This window comes from Bos indicus x Bos taurus, chromosome 12 (genome assembly GCF_003369695.1).
Source record: "Bos indicus x Bos taurus breed Angus x Brahman F1 hybrid chromosome 12, Bos_hybrid_MaternalHap_v2.0, whole genome shotgun sequence".
NCBI lineage: Eukaryota > Metazoa > Chordata > Mammalia > Artiodactyla > Bovidae > Bos > Bos indicus x Bos taurus.
Genome location: NC_040087.1, coordinates 27,313,681 through 27,330,971, shown reverse-complemented (window position 1 = coordinate 27,330,971; position 17,291 = coordinate 27,313,681). Strand labels below are relative to the sequence as shown.

The 17,291-nt window shown below is 38.0% G+C and overlaps 1 long non-coding RNA gene across 1 annotated transcript in view; it reads right to left on the bottom strand.

Annotated features, from left to right (window-relative positions):
• The window catches only part of LOC113902321, a 191,933-nt gene that overhangs the window by 122,859 nt on the left and 51,783 nt on the right, over positions 1-17,291 (bottom strand). Inside the window, exon 2 of the long non-coding RNA XR_003513755.1 lies at positions 15,505-15,582. This is a non-coding gene — a long non-coding RNA (uncharacterized LOC113902321). The remainder of the gene's footprint in view (positions 1-15,504; positions 15,583-17,291) is intronic.

The following is a 17,291-nucleotide window of genomic DNA, read 5'->3' as shown; positions in this document are numbered from 1 at the left end:
ATCTTGGGTGAACTTGCTCTGACATTAGTTCTCACTTGAGACTTCTGTCAATCACTCAGAATTTGTGCTTGTGACAGCAGTGATGCTCTCCACTTCTCCCTATTTGATTAATTTTCATATAATATTAAACACGTTCCTTGTAGTTAAAATCTTGCAGCACTAGAGTCTTCATCTGACTCTTGATCAGCAGTAATGGAGTTATATAAAACTGCCATGTCCAGAAGCCAGGCCATCATGTGAATTGCTTTATCATCTTGTCTCTAATCCTAACGTCAGCCCTGCAAAATGGGCTGGATTATTTTCATTCTGAAGATTATAAAACACTCAGATTAAAATGGTTTTATCTGATTCCTTATAAACAACTACCTACATACCCGTGAATTCTTCTGCTTCTCACTCATTATAGTCATTGCTGGTTCTTAAACATTTCTTTAGTGCTCCTAACTCCCAGATATCATTCAGATCTTTCCTCTACACTACACCTGCCTAGACTCAGGTCAGTTCAGTTCAGTCGCTCAGTCGTGTCTGACTCTTTGCAACCCCATGAATCACAGCACGCCAGGCCTCCCTGTCCATCACCAACTCCCGGAGTTAACCCAGACTCACGTCCAGCGAGTCAGTGATGCCATCCAGCCATCTCATCCTCTGTCGTCCCCTTCTCCTTCTGCCCCCAATCCCTCCCAGCATCAGAGTCTTTTCCAATGAGTCAACTCTTCGCATGAGGTGGCCAAAGTACTGGAGTTTCAGCTTTAGCATCAGTCCTTCCAAAGAAATCCCAGGGCTGGTCTCCTTTAGAATGGACTGGTTGGATCTCCTTGCAGTCCAAGGGACTCTCAAGAGTCTTCTCCAACACCACAGTTCAAAAGCATCAATTCTTCGGTGCTCAGCCTCCTTCACAGTCCAACTCTCACATCCATCCATGACCACAGGAAAAACCATAGCCTTGACTAGATGGACCTTTGTCAGCAAAGTAATGTCTCTGCTTTTCAATATGCTATCTAGGTTGGTAATAACTTTCCTTCCAGGAGTAAGCATCTTTTAATTTCATGGCTGCAGTCACCATCTGCAGTGATTTTGGAGCCCAAAAAAATAAAGTCTGACACTGTTTCCCCATCTATTTCCCATGAAGTGATGGGACCAGATGCCATGATCTTCGTTTTCTGAATGTTAAGCTTTAAGCCAACTTTTTCACTCTCCACTTTCACTTTCATCAAGAGGCTTTTTAGTTCCTCTTGACTTTCTGCCATAAGGGTGGTGTCATCTGCATATCTGAGGTTATTGATATTTCTCCCGGCAATCTTGATTCCAGCTTGTGTTTCTTCCAGTCCAGCGTTTCTCATGATGTACTCTGCATATAAGCTAAATAAGCAGGATGACAATATACAGCCTTGACATAGTCCTTTTCCTATTTGGAACCAGTCTGTTGTTCCATGTCCAGTTCTAACTGTTGCTTCCTGACCTGCCTAGACTAGTGCTTCTCAAATTTTAATGTGAACCTTTAGTATTACCTCCATATCTGGCTAAAATGAAGATTTTGATTCAGTAGGTCTAGGGTGGAACGTGAAATCTTGCCTGTCTCATGTTTTTTCAGATGCTGCCAGTGAGACTGATCCTCAAATCATAGCTTGAGAAGCAAGATTCTAAAGCTGTGCTTCCCAGTATGGAAACCTTTAACTACATATGGCTGTCAAGCATTTGCAGTGTGCTAGTCTGAAGTGATCACTTTCGCGTGTGTGTGCTCAGTCATGTCCGACTGTTTGCGACCGTATGTACTAAAGACCCCCAGGCTCCTCTGTCCATGGAATTTTCCAGGCAAGAATACTAGAGTGGTTTACCATTTACTTCTTCAGGGGATCTTCCTGACCTAGGGACTGAACTTGCATCTTCTGCATTGCAGGCAGATTCTTTACCACTGAGCCATCAGGGAAACCCAGTCTGAACTGAGATATGCAGCAAATGTACACACTGGATTTTGAAGACTTAGTCTAAAACAATGTGAGTAAAATACCTAATTTATATTGATTGCATGTTAAAATACTTTGAACATGTTGGGTTAAATGTAATGCATTATTAAAATCAACATTGCCCATTTGTTTTTTTTTTCCTTTTAAATTGACTCCTGGAATATTTAAATTTGCACATGTGGCTAATGTCTTTCCATTGAACAACACTGCTGTAGAGAATCCTGAATCTCCTCCACTCATTCAAATGTCTCTTCTTTAAGACCTGGATCAAGTAACCTTCCTCTAGTGTTTTCCTTATGTTCTCACCTCAGGTGACCTCTCCTACTCTTCTAGCTCCCAGGGCCCATTTGTCATTTAGCACACACTGCCTTGTGTTGCCTATATCTTGCTGGCTAGGCAGTGAGTTCCTGAAATTCCAAGCTTATATATCATTACTTATTAGATTGTATCTTATTCCTCTTTGCTTTGACAACCCCTAGAAAAGAACCTACTTTCTAATAGATTTTCAGTGGTGGCTGCCGAATAAATTAGCCCTAAAAATCTTCTGTGACTTTGTGTGTCTCAAAGTGCTAAGCACTATGCAATTAAAAAAGAAAGGTCTAAATTAAAGTGTGAATCAGTTCCAGCCAACCTCAGTGCAATGATCAGTGTGTTCTTGGGGCTGCCTGACCTGCTGTCCTCTCTGCTAAGAGAATTCTCCATAACTGTAATAGAAACCTAATCAAAACATAATTAGGAAGGCAAACTACTGTAAAAAGCCATCATATAATGCATTCCAACAAGAGATTGGGGGATTATCTGCACCACTGGTTTCCTCCTTTAGGATAATTAAACGTTGATTGAAAGAGAATTGCTTAAAAATAAAGAAGGTGACTGCTTCTCTTCAGTACGATTGTCGTAATTGAAATGAGGAATTTGAGAAGGCCCTTGGCTAGAAGTAAGGGGCATGTTCCAAATGTTATGTCAGACAGGATTTAAGAAGCATTTACTCATCTTCAGTTTGAGGTTCAAGGATCGTTGCCTTCTAATGTACTTCCTGGTAAACATTCATTCATTCATTCGTTTATTCTTCACTCACCCACTTTCTCACTCACTTATTTACCTCTTCACTTAACTCAACAGGCTTACTTCTTCACCCAGCAATCTATGGAGCACCTACAGTAAGTCAGGTACTGGTGAACCAGGATTCATGAGGCAGTTCAGTGCAAGAGACAGACACCCATAACATCTTAAATAAAAACGAGCTTTCAGATGATTCTCTTTCCCTGCTAATTTCTGAACTAGATCTGGTACCTTGTTTAATTTTCTGACCAACCATTCATACCCCAGTATCACTATGCAGTTTGGAAAAAAATAATTTTATGTCCTCAAAGCATTTTGAAAGGGGCATTAAACATATCTAGTCCCAAAGATGCTTTGAGGACCTACTATTTTTTTTCCAGACTACAATTTTTTAAAAAAGGTCCTTGGCACTTGTATACTACTACTACTACTAAGTCATTTCAGTTGTGTCCAACTCTGTGCAACCCCATAAATGGCAGCCCACCAGGCTTCCCCGTCCCTGGGATTCTCCAGGCAAGAACACTGGAGTAGGTTGCCATTTCCTTCTCCAGTGCATGAAAGTGAAAAGTGAAAGTGAAGTCCCTCAGTTGTGTCCAACCCTCAGCAACCCCGTGGACTGCAGCCTTCCAGGCTCCTCCGTCCATGGGATTTTCCAGGCAAGAGTACTGGAGTGGGGTACCATTGCCTTCTCCGGGCACTTGTATAACAGAGCAATATTATGGAAAATAGTCCCTTAATACTTTTGTGTTCATTTCATTTTTAAGACATGCCTGATTCCTGTCAATAGCATCCTCCTCCAAGAGCTTTCTGCCTGCTCTGGTCTCAGTTGCCATAGAGCTCAAGAGGTTCTTCTGCCCCTGCAAGGCAAGGGCAGATAAATTAGTCAGAATCCGCATCTCAGAGAACTCTACCTGTCATTCACTGCATCCATCCACTCTAACTTCTGGGTGTAAGGTCCAGCTAATAGTACCTGAAGTGATATTGTAGACTACTAAAGAAAATTCTTACTGTTGGAACTTTATTTATAGAAAAGGAAAGAAATGCCAGTTTGAGAACTAATTTTCCATTAAAAAATGCTTATTTGCCTGTGTTATATGCATGTATCAGTGGATGAGATTGTATGACCTCTATTAGAATGTAAGTTCTTGCAGGGCAGGAGTCTTGTGTTTTTCCACATGTAGTGCTCAGTAAGGTTTTACACAGTGTGCTCAGAATGGTTTTATAAATTGAAACAATATCTATGACACATAAGCTAGGCATGATGGAAGGGAAAGGCATTAATATTTCTGAGTCTCATTTCACCACTGTCATCAGGACAAATTTAACAATTCTTTCTCAGAAAAAAAAAATCTATTTGATATCCCACTATAATCATATTCTTTGAGAAAAATGATTCTGTTCATTTTTCAGGGGCTACACATGGCTGTGTATTTGAGGAGCTCCCTGTAGCCAGGCTTCATATGACAGTCATTAATCCAGTGATGACTTTGGAACAGGAAAAAATTAATTTCTTGCCCTGAGATAGATGGAGAAAGAAGAGAAACATAAAAATCTATTATTTGGACAGCTTTAAGCTCTGACCTACTTAAGAAAGCTAATGCAATAGTGATGTTCATTCATTAATTAAAATTCTTTCAGCGTGCATTTTATATTAATCATGTATTTTATATTCATATTATGCATTAGGCTTGGATGTCCATATTACTAACACTGATAATTAAAGATCTGCCAGAAGCCTGCTTTTTAGCAACGTAGTTTGGAATCATAGGAAGCCAATATCTGGCATATAATTTGTTACCTATACTGAAGATTTTTTCCTCACCCAAATTTAATCAGAATTAGTTCACTTTATTTTAGTTAAAAAGCAATGAAGCCAAATGGTTTGAGACTAGTGAACAGATTTTTAAAATTCAGCTTTAAAAGATTCTTTTTTTAGTTATTCAAGCATATAAATCAAATCATCTTTCGTATTCAAAATATGAAAATAATTATTAAAATTTGTACCAGTTTTCAAGCCATTGTTTTATATCCTATATGTTTAATTCAATTTTTTTTTTTGCCATAATTTATCCCCAAATCTGAAAGGTTTATTTCAGATCTGAGATCAGGAAGGAGTCATAAGATGATTAGAAAGAAATATAGTGTGGCTTAGTAGACTGATGATGGGATAGAACCCTAAGGCTTCATGCCCTTGCCAGGGATTAACTATTTACAGGAAATGGGAGACCCCAGGCATCAGAGGTGCAATTGTGAGCCCTGATAATCTAACGCTTTGGAACAAGAATGTCTTTTGAGGACTTAAAAGAATCATTTTATAAGGGGAGCAAAAAAGAAATACTTTAAGATCATAGGGCTTGTTAATAGCTAGCTCCTGATTCCATCCCAGGCCACCTTTTTGGCACCAGGGTACGCTGAGAACTTGAAAAAATCGAATGCATTGAAAAAGTTTTGTTTGTTGAGAAAATTTTTGACAAAATTCAACAGATGTTTATTGATTACTTTCTACCAAGTGGAACTAATACAGCCCTAACTCTGAACCCTTTCAAAAAGTTCTGCCCTGTATATGGGCTGGAGTCTATTGGAAAGAGAACTAGATTGGGAATGGTTGGGCTCAGAACATTATCAGGAGAGCCAGTGGGACTACGGAATGGTGCCGGGCAGCTGATAGAGGAATGGGAAGATTCCTGAGATGCTTGGCAGCACAAGGGGTCAACATTCCAGGGCTGAGGATCTGTTTGTGTGTGTGTAAACCATGACAAGGACGTTCACCAAATTGTGGAGTGGAGGATGTTAACTTTTCTTAAACTCTCAAGACCTAACCTCAGCTTTTCCACTTCCTCTGCACTCAGGGCTTACCTGTTGGCTTAGACAGTAAAGAGCCTGCCTACAGCGTGGGAGACCCTGGTTCCATCCCTGGGTTGGGAAGATCCCCTGGAGAAGGAAATGGTAACCCACTCTGGTCTTCTTGCCTGGAAAATCCCATGGATGGAGGAGCCTGGCAGGCTACAGTCTGTGCAGTCGCAGAGTCGGACACGACTGAGCGACTTCCCTTTCACTTTCACTGTACCCACAACCTCTGAACTCTCTCCTCTGGAATAATTAGACCCACATGACTTCCAACTGAAAATTCAGCCCCATGCCAGTCTTGCTTAAGTCAGGAAAGGATTTAAGAAGCCAAGTTCAATTCCAAGGGGCCACAGCATAAGTTACTACATTCTCTGAACTTGAGCTCCAAATACTAATACCAGTCTTCTTATTCCAAGACTACCCTCTCTTAAACTGCCTCCCAACCCCCACTGTGTGTCTCAGTCTCTGGATTGAATTCCTGTGTCAGATACATTTGCCCAGCACATCTCATCTCTCTAGAGATGGGATCAGTTCCTTTCTCCTTTATCCAGGACTGACAGAATCCCTGAAGGTGGTAATTGCCTGGGCTCTTCAGGTAGCAGCTGCTTCCCTAATTTCTGTGATGTCTTTCTATCCAACTTTGAGGATACCCACTATGTTCTGAGCCTTGCACGGGTTTTAGGTTCGACAAGACCTACCTACCAAGTTCTACGAGAAGTCTTGTTTGAAGTACTGACTCTGCCAAGGCTCTTTCCACCGTAATTAATTATCCCATTTCTGGTTACATCACAAGATCCCACAAAAGGTAAAATAACCTCTAGGGTATAATTTGCTTAAACAGTAAAATTTAGTTTGTTTTCCAGCAGACCTTACTAAAATATTAGGGTTACTTTTTAAATCATTTATTTTTAAAATTTTGGTAAAATATAAATAAAATCCAAAATCACTGCGTATGGTGATTGCAGCCATGAAATTAAAAAACAACTTGGAAGGAAAGTTATGACCAACCTAGACAGCATATTAAAAAGCAGAGACTTTACTTTGCCAACAAAGGTCCCTCTAGTCATGGCTATGGTTTTTCCAGTAGTCATGTATGGAGACTACATATATGGAGATATGAGAGTTAGACTATAAAGAAAGCTCAGTGGCAAAGAATTGATGCTTTTGAAGTGTGGTATTGGAGAAGACTCTTGAGAGTCCCTTGGACTGCAAGGAGATCTAACCAGTCCATCCTAAAGGAGATCAGTCCTGGGTGTTCTCTGGTAGTTCTGATGTTGAAGCTGCAACTACAATACTTTGGCTACCTGATACGAAGAGCTGACTCATTTGAAAAGACCTTGATGCTGGGAAAGATTGAGGGCAGGAGAAGAAGGGGACAACAGAGGATGAGATGGTTGGGTGGCATCACCAACTCAATATACATGAGTTTGAATAAACTCTGGGAGTTGGCGATGGACAGGGAGGCCTGGTATGCTGCAGTTCATGTGGTCGCAAAGAGACGGATATGACTGAGCGACTGAACTAAACTGAAAATAAAATTCAGAGATTCCCTGGAGAATCACATGGTGAAGAGTCAGCATGCAATGTGGGAGGCAATGTGGGAGACCCGGGTTCGATCCCTGGGTTGGGAAGATCCCCTGGAGAAGGAAATGGTAACCCACTCCAGTATTCTTGCCTGAAAAAGCCCATGGCTGGAGGAGCCTGGCAGGCTACAGATAATTAAATGAGATAATTATCTCATTTCTGGTTACATCGTGAGATCCCACAAAAGGTAAAATAACCTCTAGAGTATAATTTGCTTAAATAGTAAAATTCAGTTTTCCAGCAGACCTTGCTAAAATATTAGGATTATTTTTTAATTATTTAATTTTTAAATTGTGGTAAAATATAAATAAAATTTTGGAGAAGGCGATGGTACCCCACTCCAGTACTCTTGCCTGGAAAATCCCATGGGCGGAGGAGTCTGGTGGGCTGCAGTCCATGGGGTCATGAGGAGTCAGACACGACTGAGCAACTTCCCTTTCACTTTTCACTTTCATGCACTGGAGAAGGAAATGGCAACCCACTCCAGTGTTCTTGCTTAGAGAATCCCAGGGATGGGGGAGCCTGGTGGGCTGCCGTCTATGGGGTCACACAGAGTCGGACACAACTGAAGTGACTTAGCTGCAGCAGCATAAATAAAATTTAATATTTTAACCATTTTAAGTGTCTAGTTTAGTGGCACTAAATACATTAATATTGTTGTGCAACCGTCACCACCATCCACCTCCAAAACTTATCTTCCCAAACTGAAATTCCATACCCATTAAACACTAACTCCCCCAGCCCCTGGCAGCCACCATTCTACTCTCTGTCTCTATGAATTTGACTGCTCTATGAGTCCCATATGAGTGGAATCATATAGTGTTTTTCTATATATGACTGACTTAGTTCACTTAACATAATGTCTGCAATCCATGTTGTAAAAGGTAACTAAATTTCCTTCCTTAGTAAAGATGAACAATATTTCATCACATGTACATATAGTCTTTGTTTTGTTTATCCATTCATCTGTTGGTGGTAACTTGGGTTGCTTCTACATTTTTGCTGTTGTGTGTGATGTTGCTAGGAATTTGGGTGTACAAATGTGTGTCAAAGTACATGCTTTCAGTTTTTTTGAGTGTATACCCAGAAATGAAGTTGCTAGATTATATGGTGATTCTATGTTTAATTTTTTGAGGAACCTTCATATTATTTTAGAATTACTTAAAAACTCTGACATTGAGTAAGAACATCTTGCCACCATCTCCTTTTTATATTAACATATATATGTATAAATATATGTGTATATATATGGTGATGCACAGGGAGGCCTGGCGTGCTATGATTCATGGGTTGCAAAGAGTCAGACACGACTGAGCAACTGAACTTAACTGATATATATATATAATAAAATCTTCAATAAACATAAATGAGATGTGCATATATAGATGAACTCTAAACAAATGACTTAATGTTTGTCCTTAAGAACAGATTCACTCAGGGGAGCTAAATACCAATTAAAGCTTATTGCAAAATAATAGAGCAGTAATTTGGAAAAGTTTTTTTGTGTCAACATGACACAGATTTTAGCAATTACGGAGTGGCCAGATTTAAATCCCAGTGATTTAATCACACCCTAAAATACTCTACGAATTTTTGCAAGACAGCTCTATTAAAACCAACAAACACAGCTTCTAACTGGCTTTCTACAAATTATATTGAAACTTAAGTGTTAGAACAGCCAATTCTTTATTCATTTCTCTCTGGGATTTGTAACCTGAGTTTGAAATCAGATGCTCTTCCAAATACTACCAAATTGACTGCAGGGACCATCAGCAAATCATATAATACGTGAATTGATAGTGTGTTCTAAGCTGTGATTTACTAAGTTGATGGCTACTGTCATTATTAGGGGTTGCCTGAACATGGAAACAGCATATATTTATCATAGAAATTGAAAAGTTATATTTGTTTCAATCATCTTGTTTTAAAGGCTAACTGTTGGTCTCTTCATCATGGTTTATGTCATTAACTCACACAGTGATATAAATGGCATATATGTCATTACTGACCATTGCTATGCTCCTGTGTTTCTATATATTGATTAAGAGAATTATCAAGACTCTTCCCATTTAGTCACACTATCTTTATTCCACTATGTGGTGGGTGGAACAGTAGGCACTGGTGAAATGTAGATAAATAAGATTTGATCCTTGCCTTCAAGAAGCTCAAACTCTAATCTGAAATTGGATTAATGTTAATGGCTCTTAGTTGGTAGATTTAAACTGTGACATGTCTTACTGACAGAAAAATAAATGAGTGAATACTGCTGTTTATTCTGCAATTTTTCCTCAATAATGTGCCTATTGGTCATGTCATCTTTACCACTGAAACCCAGCCTCTAGGGCACTCCTCACATGGCCATCAAGGAGCCCCTGATCTTTTCTCCCTGGGTTGGCATTAATGTTTTTTTTGTTGTTGTTGTTGTTGTTGTTGTTCTCTGAAAACATCAGTTATTTTATTAAAGTTCTGCCCAGTTGGAAACCCACAGCTATCTCCCACTTCTTGGAGAGGGAGAGCAGGCAGGCAGAGGGGAGCCCAGGGTCTTCAGTGAGGAAGTGAGGAGTCTCAATTTCTTCCTGCTAAGCTCTTTCTTCTACTGCCAGAGATTTTGTACCTATAACCCACTCACACAGCTTCCTTTGAACTTAGTCCTCCCTAGAACTATCACATAGAAAAACATGGTTTGATGCATGTCAAATTTCCTTAGGAACTTTTGATTTTAGGATAGAAACAAAAGGATAAAGGGAAGAGGTCCAAATTTTATATCAAGCTCTATCCACAAATGTCTCTGAAGGAAAATATTATAGCTGTGCCCTTAGGCTCCTAGTCAAACTCAAATGATTTTAGTGTCTTTTTGTTAATGTCTTTTTGTTCATTCATCTATCCCACTAAAACTGTCTTATATAATGATTTGCTTATGTATTTATCACCCCTGGTTAAAACCAAGGTCCTCAAGTGTAGAAATAATGCTGCTATCATATAATGTGAGAGAAGAAGTCATAACTTTTTCATAATTTCCATCAGTAACTTCTCCTTTTTTTGATATAAAAATAACTGATGTTTTCTCAGTCTTATGTAAAGAATGAGTAAAGACATCTTCAAAAAAACTTTGCCAGTTTTTTAATTGACCTAAAACATATAATCTAAGTAAAAAAAAAAAAAAAAACTTCACCAGAATTGCAAATATAGCTTCATAACAAATCTCTTAGCTCCAAAATTTATTTCTTAAAATTCTAAATAGAAATTTTGGAGGTGCCATCAGGGGATGGGTCTTTTTCATCTTTGGTTCACTAACTTGTAAATCCATGCCAAGAAAGCAGTAACCCTCCTTAATGTTTCCTGAGTGATTCATGATCATAAGAAATCTGGATCTCAAGAGCTTTCTTTCCTTTATAACAAGTTAAGGAAATATTCACAAACTGTCATGATGTAAGAAAGTTTCTGGCAGTGATATCTGCAAGGAGGGAGTTTCAAAACGTGGAAACTTCAGAAAAACATCATCCAGTTGTTTTTCTTTCAACTTCACTTGAGAAACAGCCCCATCTTTGATCCTCTTGTGCTTGTTTTTATTTCAGACATCCTGACCTAAACTAAGTGTATGTTTTGCTCCCGTTAATTTATTTGAAGGGGCTTCCCAGGTGGTGCAGTGGTAAAGAATCCACCTGTCAGTGCAGAAGATGCAAGAGATGTGGGTTTGATCCCTGGGTTGGGAAGATCCCCTGGAGTAGGAAATGGCAACCTACTCCAGTATTCTTGACTGGAAAATTCCTTAGAGCCTGGCAGGCTACAGTCCATGGGGTCACAAAGAGTTGGACACAACTAACACACACACACACACACACACACACACACACACACACACACTATTTGAAAAGCAGCAATTAAGGAAACATTGATGTCAGCCTTGAAACATTTCACATGTTCTGTGAACTCCTTCTGCAATGATTACACTCATAGCACTGGAAATAGACCCTTTCCTTTAAGGAGCCCAAAAACTTCCAAAGAAAAACACCTTGAACTCTTTTCTTTAGCTTGGTAATCTGGTGCGAAGTTTGAGAATTTCAGCAACACTCTTAAGAAAGATTCCTATCCTTTTTTTTTATTTTTATAGACACTTCTCTATTTTCATTAGTTACTTAATAACCTTGTTCATCAGTTTCCTTATTAATAAGTAAAATCTGCATTCCCGGAAGCTCAGATGAAGATAATTGGCTCTACCCTCCTCATTAAGCCTTTGGAAGACACTGTGGACAAATAATCTTAAATTACTCTGCCTTGCCAACTGAACATTTCCTATAAGCAGGTCTTTTTATGGAGGAGTTTTTATCAAAAACAGCACTTTTAAAAGGCAGTGCACAGTGCCTGCTGAACTAGCAATGAGAGAGAGACAGACACAGAAAACCACTGAGAGAGAGAGAGAGGACTCATCTTTTAAACAGAATACCAGCTAATAAGTGTGAAAGGAATGGATAGAACTAAGAAAATCACCATTTTACAACTGTCAGTATTAATACATGATTCTGGCAAGATCAGGATCAGCAATAGATGCTAAAATCATCGGCTTAAAAGTTAATGTGGAACTAAATCACATAATCTCAAAGTTTCACAATTAACATTACTTAAAAATACCACAAATGAAAAATGTACCTTTATTATGAAGAGCTTAATCACCATCTTAACTAAGTGATCAAACAGCCTTACCAGTAGGGAAACCACTTGATTTTGTTATCACCTGATTTTGTTTAATGTGATATAATAAGTATACAAGATCACTTATGTAATTTTCTTGGTAAAAATGTTTAGCCTATATCATTTCATAAAGAAATAATATACAAATTTAGGATGTGGCACTTTCCAGAAAATACTATTCTGGACTCAGAAAAAGTCAGTGTCATGAAAAACAGACTAGAGAGAGGACACTAGAGATAAAAGTGATCAAGAAGACCAAACCAAAAAAAAAAAAAGGAAGATAAAAAAACAAATGTATAGTGCAAATCTTAATTGGATCCAGTATGTTAAACATCTATGAAAGAGTATTAAGACAGTTGGAGAAATTTAGGAGACAAAGGCATAAACAACAGACTTTTGAACACAGTAGGGGAAGGAGAGGGTGAGATTACTTGAGAGAATAGCATTGAATCCTGTACATTACATTATGTAAAATAAATAGCCAGTGGGAATTTTCTGTATGACACAGGAAACCCAAAGCTGGTGCTCTGCGACAACCTATTGGCTTAAAAGTGGGATGGGGAGGGAGGCGGGAGGGGGGCTCAAAAGGGAGGGGACAGATGTATGCCTATGGCCTATTCATGTTGATGCATGGCAGAAACCATCACAATATTGTAAAGTAATTATCCTCTAATTAAAAAGAAGACAATTGGAGAAATTTAAATATAGGCTGTATTAGATGATAGTCAATTTACTTAATTTTCATGGATAGTTAATAGCATTTTGGGTGTAATAATATATATCATAAGATGTATAATATAAAGTATTTGTAAATTGCTGTTTCTCAAGTAACTAAATGTTGTTGTTTAGTTGCAAAGTCATGTCTGACTCTTTGCAACCTCATAGACTGTAGCCCTCCAGGCTCCTTGGTCCATGGGACTTTTCATGCAAGAATATTGTCGAGGGTTGCCATTTCCTTGCTTCCCTGGTGAATCAGAGGTTAAAGTGCCTGCCTGCAAAACAGGAGACCTGGGTTCTATCCCTGGGTTGGGAAGATCCCTTGGAGAAGGAAATGACAACCCACTCCAGTATTCTTGCCTGGAGAATCCCATGGACAGAGAAGCCTGGTGGCCTACAGTCCATGGGGTCACAAAGAGTCGGACACGACTGAGCGACTTCACTTACTTACTTACTTACTTCTTCAATGGATATTCCCAACCCAGGGACTGAACTTTCGTCTCCTGCTTGGAAGGTGGATTCTTCACCTCGAGCCACTTGGGAAGCCCAAGTAACTAAATAGTTAAGCCTAAAAATGCATATACACATACGTACAAAAAAAGCAAATGGATAAAATGTTAATTTGTGAATCTAGGTGAAGTCCATATGCTATTCATAATCTATTTTTGCTCTAGGCTTAAATTTTTCTAAAGTGAAAACTAGGGAGAAACAAGGAAATTATAAATAAACCCTTGGCCAAATCATTATAATAAGTTAATACTGTAATAAAAATTATAAATCAGCCTTTTAAAAAATTATTTTTTCCCCCTGGATCTTCCATGTAACAGGCCTGAGAGCTTAAATGAATTCCTTAACCTCTGAGTGAATTTTTCTAATTTATAAAATGGAGACATGTTGCTCATTAAAAAAAAACAAAACAATAAAGAGACCAATGCTATCCCTCAACTTGTGTTTGAATATTTCCTCCATGTATTATGTTATGAAAGAAGAAAATACTCCCATTATTATCATTCTCCTCTCATTTATTTCCTTTCTCAAATAAAATGGTCACAAAAGGAAAAAAAAAGTCACTAGCACCTTTCAGTAAAATGGAAATTCTACTCTTGTCTTTTAGTAGACAATTGTCATGTTGCATCTCAGGAGACAGTGGAAGATTGAAGGTAAAGAAACTGGAAAATTATTGTTGCCCTGAAGATCACTTCTATTTGTTGCATCATTATAAAGAGTAAGGATTAAACTCAATTAACCATCTTTTCCCATGTTTGAAAGGATGTTTTTTACTCTGTTGTAGCTAGTGGACCTTGATTTCTGTTGCTAGGAAACCTGGATGACTCTTTTTAGTCCTCATGGAAACTGTACTTGTAATCACTTTGGCTGAGTATTGGCTGTTGGCTAGATGCCAGCTCAAGGAAAGTTCACCTCAAACCCTTGCAAGGTACTCTAGTAGTGGAAGCTGTGCTAGCCCTAGGGGGCATGGTGGAAGTGCTTCAGGAGCTTCCTAGGGGTGGGCTAGAATGGCACTTTCTTCTTCAACAGAATTATTCCACTTTGATCTGCTTCAGTGTTAGACTTAATTTGAAGAAAGTGCTTTATTGGAAGAGACAGCAAATTTATCTATAAAAAAAAGCCCTGACCTAATTTACCAAAAAACAACTTGAATCTCTGAGAAGTGACTTGCCCAAAGTCGTGCAGCTCATAAACACCAAGGCTGTGGATTAAGCTGCTGCTTCTGACTAAACTGCTTTACATTATCTCACACTTCCTGTTACTAGGACTGAATACACAATATAGCCACACATACAATAGCAGTGTTTAAAGATGATATGAGATATCATGAACAATGATCCATGGTAATGGATTTGTGAAGTTTGACAAATGGATGATTTTGTAAAACAGTGCTGCTGCTACTGCTAAGTCACTTCAGTCGTGTCCGACTCTGTGTGACCCCATAGACGGCAGCCCACCAGGCCCCACCGTCCCTGGGATTCTCCAGGCAAGAACACTGGAGTGGGTTGCCATTTCCTCCTCCAATGCATGAAAATGAAAAGTGAAAGTGAAGTCGCTCAGTTGTGTCCAACTCTTAGCGACCCCATGGACTGCAGCCTACCAGGCTCCTCCGTCCATGGGATTTTCCAGGCAAGAGTACTGGAGTGGGGTGCCATTGAGAAAGTTTTCCAGCTATCATTGTTTCTTTTCTGTTGGCACAAACTGAAAGTAGGGGAGGGAACACAGCTATACTAATTAGAAAGGCATAACAAAACTTTCAGCATTGATATGATTGTCCACACAGAATAGTCTGAAACTTATACAAATTATTGGAACAAATAAGGAATTTTGGATTTTATCAAGATAGTGTATAGAATATGAAAATATCATTTTCTTTTCTATAAGTGAGCAACAAATAATTAAAGTATATAATTGTAAAAGATATAATTTATATTAACTAAATTAATAAGCTATCTAGAAATAAATCTTAACAAAAATGTTCATATTTATAAAGAAAACATTTGTGAAAGTTTATTGAAAGATATAAATGAAGACCTTGTTAAAATCCATGTTTTTGTGTATGAAAAGATTATAAAGACATCAATTTTCTCCAAATTAATTCATAAATTCAATATAATTGCAGTCATGTTCTCACCAGGATTTCCTGAAGAACTGGACAAGCTGATTTTGCAGTCTTATGGAAGAGTAAAAGGTCAACAAAAGCCAGGAAAATCTGGAAGAAAGAAAAGTAGGGGAAGGAAAAAAAGGAAGATAAAGATAAAAATTACTTATACTAAGACTTTTAACAAAATTATTATAGTTTTAAAAGTATAGTATACTGGTTTAGAGATAGAAAAAGTGATCATTGAGAGCATGAAGACATTAAAAACATACTCTAGAGTAAACTTGGGATATGACAGGCAATGTTGTAAATCAGTGGGAAGAGGATAGAATTTTCAACAAATTGTGTGGGCCAATTGATTACATACGGAAAAAAATAACATTAAACTTCTTTTTCATGACATACAAATTCACATTCCCAAGTGGCTTAAAGACAGAAAAAAAAAAATTTAGGAAAAACATGGAAAATGTATATACTCAAAGACTTAGGTTCATGGGAGTAGAGGGTGTAATAAATATGTTGATAATTTAAAGAGAGAAAACGTAGAAGAAATTTCAGTATGTAAACCTAGAGTTCTTTTTTTATAAAATCACAAAATACCAGTAAATTATAGAGAAAAAGATGAATACATCTAACTACTTTAGAAAACAAATTTAAACTACATTAAAAGTTAAGAGAAACCGTAAACAAAGTGAAAAGGAAAGTCACAGACTGGAAAAATCTATGGGAACCACTTATAAACCCCAAATTTATAAAAAATCTCTACAAGGAATTCCCTGGCTCTCTAGTAGTTAAGACTCCACCTTCCACTGCAGGGGAATGATGGGTTTGATCCCTGTTCAGGGAACTAAGGTGTCACATTCCAACTGGCATGACCAAAAAAAATTTTTTTAGTAGGAATATAATTCTTGTAAACTCTTATAATACATCTTAATGAAAAATTAGAACTTAAACATTCAACTATTAAAAAAAAAGAGAGCTACAATAACACAGTAGAAATGTAGCTAAGGGGCTTCCCAGGTGGCGCTAGTGGTAAAGAAACCGCCTAATAAAGCAGGAGACATAGGAAATGGGGGTTGGATCCCTGGGTGGGGAAGATACCCTTAAGGAGAGCATGGCAACCCACTCCAGTATTCTTGCCTAGAGAATCCCATGGACAGAGGAGCCTATTGGGCTACAGTCCTTAGGGTCACATAGAGTCGGACGTGACTGAAGCAATTTAGCATACAGGCAGTGTAGCTAAAAGCTTATTAAGAGGCAGTTTAAAAGCAAGAGACACACATGAGCAATTGCATATGAAAAATGAAAATACACTCAACTTCACTAGTTGAGCTCAAGTTTACTAGTTACCAGGAAATTGAAAAATAAAACAGTGAGCTGCCATTTGAGGCTATCAGATTAGCAAAACATAATCTATTGACATCAAGTTTTGGTAAATACACGTTTCTGGAGGGCTTGTAAATTAGTACAACTTCTTAGAAAACAATTCTGCTATCATTTGATTAAGTTAATTATGGTTCAGCAAATGTACTTCTAATTTATTGAGTGTTTACTTAAATACTAGATATACATGCTAGAATCAATGCATAGCAGGTTGATTGTATTCTTTGTGATAAAGTGGGGGAAATGCATGCCCTTGAATAGAAGGCTAGATTTATTTTTTTAATTTGAAGTAATATTAAATAATCTTAAGGCTAAATTTACCAGTACTTGGAATAATAAACTTCAAAAACATTAGTTTCAGTGCAAAAGTTAATCTTAAAAGATAACTGTATTATTCATGTAAGTTTAAAAAACACACAAGATCATTTTTATATACA